Here is a 4246-nt window from a genome sequence, read left to right on the forward strand (position 1 = left end):
GGCGGGAAGCATGGTGGCATGCAGGCAGACATGGTGCTGGAGAAGGAGCTGAGAGTTCTACATCTGGATCTTCAGGCAGCAGGAAGAGAGAGTGAGCCATTGGGCCTTGGTAGAGCTTCTGAAACCTCAAAGCCCCCCTATGCCCTCTCCCCAATGACACAGTTCCTCCAACAAGGCCACACCTCCTAATAGTGCCACTCCCTATGAGCCTATGGGGGCCATTTTTATTCAAACCGCCAACACCAAGTAACTGAAATTCTACATGAACAGAAAGGTGAGGTAGGAGCTCACCCCTTTGCTTTCTGCTATCTGCTTGAGTAGGACACTGACCTCCTGTTCCAGGTTGAGATTCATACCACGGGTTCTCCAGTTCTTAGGCACCAAGCATGCACTGGACTACACAATGCTCTTCTTTTGGATGGACTAGGAAATAAGGGCTTTCACCACATAAAATGCATCTTAAGTTTATATGAAGAATCTAATTCAGATTCAGGACGGCTGCTCTATTGGTTTGAATCATATGATATTGCCATTGTGTAGGTTAAAAATTATTAAATATAGGAAATTTTGATTGACTCAATCTAACACATTCACATCCCATTTTTAAAATCAATGGTAATATAGAATATATACTTTTTCCACCTTGTTTTTCTTTCATATAAGAAAAGAACATTTGTTAATTCTTTTTGTTAGACAAACATCCAATATGCATATAGATATATCAGTTTTTTAAATGCATAATGATTCAATAAAAGTTGAAGGTTATTGTCTTCGTGTATTCATGAGGCTATACCAAAGTACCACAGAATGGAAAAGTAATAAACAGCAAACTTTGACTTTATTTCTACAGTTTTAGAAGCTGGGACATTCTGATGAAGTGTTTTGTAAGGGTTTCTTCCTGGTTCTCAGAAGGTACTTTCTGTCTGGGTCCTCTTTCCGGGGTTGGGGTGGGAACCACCTCCACATAAGTGTGCTCATCCTATTCTTGAGAGATCTACACTCACGACTTCCCCAAAAGCCCAACCTTCCGTTACTATCACATTGAATGGGGGTAACAAACATTCAGTTATTAACAAGTAGTTTACATAAAGATTGATAAAGGAACAGATAAAGAGTATACTCCATGTCCTTCTCTGCTGCTGTGATAAACACTATGACTAAAAGAAACTTGGGAAAGGCAAGGATTTATTTGGCTTAAGGGTTGTAGTTCCTCATGAAGGGAATTCAACGCAGGAACCTGGAGGCAGGAATTGACACAGAGACCATGGAGGAATGCTGCTTACTGACTTGCTCTCCAGGGCATTCTCAGCTGTGTGTGTGTGTGTGTGTGTGTGTGTGTGTGTGTGTGTGTGTGTGTGTGTGTGTGTTTGTTTGTTTGTTTTTTAAAATACAAACCAGGACCACCTGCCTGGGGTGGCACTGCCTAGGGTGGGCTGGGCCCTTCCACATCAATCACCAACCAAGGAAATGCCTCAAAGGCTTGCTTACAGGCCCATAGGATTGAGGCAATTCCTCAACTGAGTGTCCCTCTTTCTGGGTAATTCTAGTTGACAAAAACTAACTGCCACACTCCACTTTTCTCAAACAGAGAGAAATATAAATTAAAACTCCCATGCTGTGCTATTTTTCCCTATGATCAGTTTGCAGTTAAACTCTGTCAGTAAAACTGAAGGGAAGACTAACTCACATGATAACAGGAAAGGAAGTAGTGGAGTACAGTGTGGAGTACAGTGTGGAGCCAGTGTGGAATACAGTGTGGAGCCAGTGTGGAGTACAGTGTGGACTACAGTGTGGAGTACAGTGTGGAGTACAGTGTGGAGCCAGTGTGGAGTACAGTGTGGAGCCAGTGTGGAGTCAGTGTGGAGTACAGTGTAGAGTACAGTGTGGAGCCAGTGTGGAGTACAGTGTGGAGCCAGTGTGGACTACAGTGTGGAGTATAGTATGGAGTACAGTGTGGAGTACAGTGTGCAGCCAGTGTGGAGTACAGTGTGGAGTACAGTGTAGACTACAGTATGGAGTACAGTGTGGAGTACAGTGTGGAGCCAGTGTGGAGTACAGTGTGGAGTACAGTGTGGAGTACAGTGTGGAGTACAGTGTGGAGTACAGTGTGGAGTATAGTGTGGAGCCAGTGTGGAGTACAGTGTAGACTACAGTGTGGAGCCAGTGTGGACTACAGTGTGGAGCCAGTGTGGAGTACAGTGTGGAGCCAGTGTAGAGTACAGTGTGGAGTCAGTGTGGACTACAGTGTGGCGTACAGTGTGGAGTACAGTGTGGAGCCAGTGTGACGTACAGTGTGGAGTACAGTGTGGAGCCAGTGTAGAGTACAGTGTGGCATACAGTGTGGAGTACAGTGTGGAGCCAGTGTAGAGTACAGTGTGGAGCCAGTGTGGAATACAGTGTGGCGTACAGTGTGGACTACAGTGTGGACTACAGTGTGGAGCCAGTGTGGAGTACAGTGTGGACTACAGTGTGGAGCCAGTGTGGAGTACAGTGTGGTGATATCTACTAAAACAGAACACTGAAGTCATAAATCCCACGTCTTGGAATGCACCTTTTAGGTAGATTTACACAAGTGTAAATAATACAGTCACAAAGGCGATTTACGGTATTTGATTTGTAACCACGAATATGTGGAAATGCCACAAGTGCCCACCGATACAGAGAAGCTGTGAAATACGCTGTGGTGAATCTGAGATCTGATGTTGAGAAACACATTGCTTGGATATGTTAAACAGAAACAAGGTGAGAACTCTAAGTACACCCCAGAGCTTTGTTTTAAGGGAGGAGGATTTGAGAGACTATTGGCAGGGGCTAGCTGGAGTGGGTGAGAATTGTGCTGATGTGGACTGAGGGTCACAGACAGTTTGCTGCATATAGTTAGATATTGTAATTTATGGGCTACGTAAACCACTAAAGATTCACAACTGAAATGAAAAGGTAAGTGAAAAGTAAAACAAACAAACACACCAGAAGTCCCAGCCCTACAAGTTTGCAGCAACAATCCTTCCTGTAATCTAGTGGTGACTGCTTGTCTCCCCAGGCAACTACAGATCAAAACCACTGACCTCTACAAACCACAGGCGCAGATCCATGTCACACAGTCCTGACAGAAATAAATTAAATTATTTTGTAGGAAATAATAACATAATTAAGAAAGAGGAGAACTTGAGGCAGGTCTTTGCAAGAGAAAAATCATAAGCTCATTAATTTTCACAAGTTAGTAGAGTGTTAATTAAATATCCTGTGACTGAAGTAAAGTTTATTTTTTGAAAGAAAGTTGTCAAGAGGGAATAGGAAATTGTATTAACCCACTGAGATGATTTGAATCTGCGTGTCCTCTCTCAAAGATCCAAATATGAGTTCTTGGCTTGAACTGCAGAACCATGGTCCTGGGCGTTAGTAGCAAAAGGGCCTGTTGGCCAGGAGTGGTGACACATGTCCACATCTGGGACGGAAGATCAGAATGGAAAGGTCCTTGGCTAAACAATAAATCTGAGGCAAGCCTGAAATACAGGAAACCCCATCTCAAATATTGCTCAAAAAAAAAAAAAAAAAAACCTGTGGAGTCTTTAGCAGTTGGGCCCCAAGGAAGGTCTTCAGGTCCTGGAAGACATTTACAGCATCTGCCTTCTGGTTTGAGATATGAGTATTCCATCAGATAAACATCCCTACCATGTTGTGTCTGTCAACTTCTCTAGAAGCCTAAATGAATGCAACTACCTGATTTTGACTTCAACCCCAGAACCATGAGCCAAAACAAACCTCTTTACTTCATAAGTAGCATATGTCCAGTATTTCATTATAGCAATGAAACGCTAATATATTGACCAGTCATGTGAAATACACTATGTATGAGAATGTATTTGACATTCTGGTATTTCTACATTATGATGAGCTTCAGTTTCGTCTCAGTTCTTTCTTCAAGTTTTATACTCACAACAGTCTACTGACATCCCTAGATATCTCACCAAGTCCCCAAAACAGCCTGTCTAAAGCTAATTCCAGCATAGTCATGTCTACAGTTGGTGGTCTCACTCTCCGTGGTTTCAGTTACCTGTGGCCAATTGGCCCAAAAGTGTTAAATGCAAAATGCCAGGGGAAAAAAAACAAATTTATAAGTCATAAATTCAGAAACCATAAGAACTACTACAAATTAGAAAATAAAAAAAAAAGAGCGAGGCAAAAAAAAAAAAAAAAAGCCTTTAATCCCAGCACTCGGGAGGCAGAGGCAGGCGGATCTCTGTGA

This window comes from Peromyscus californicus, unplaced genomic scaffold, assembly GCF_007827085.1.
Source record: "Peromyscus californicus insignis strain IS unplaced genomic scaffold, ASM782708v3 Scaffold_16__1_contigs__length_79575227, whole genome shotgun sequence".
NCBI classification, from domain to species: Eukaryota; Metazoa; Chordata; class Mammalia; order Rodentia; family Cricetidae; genus Peromyscus; species Peromyscus californicus.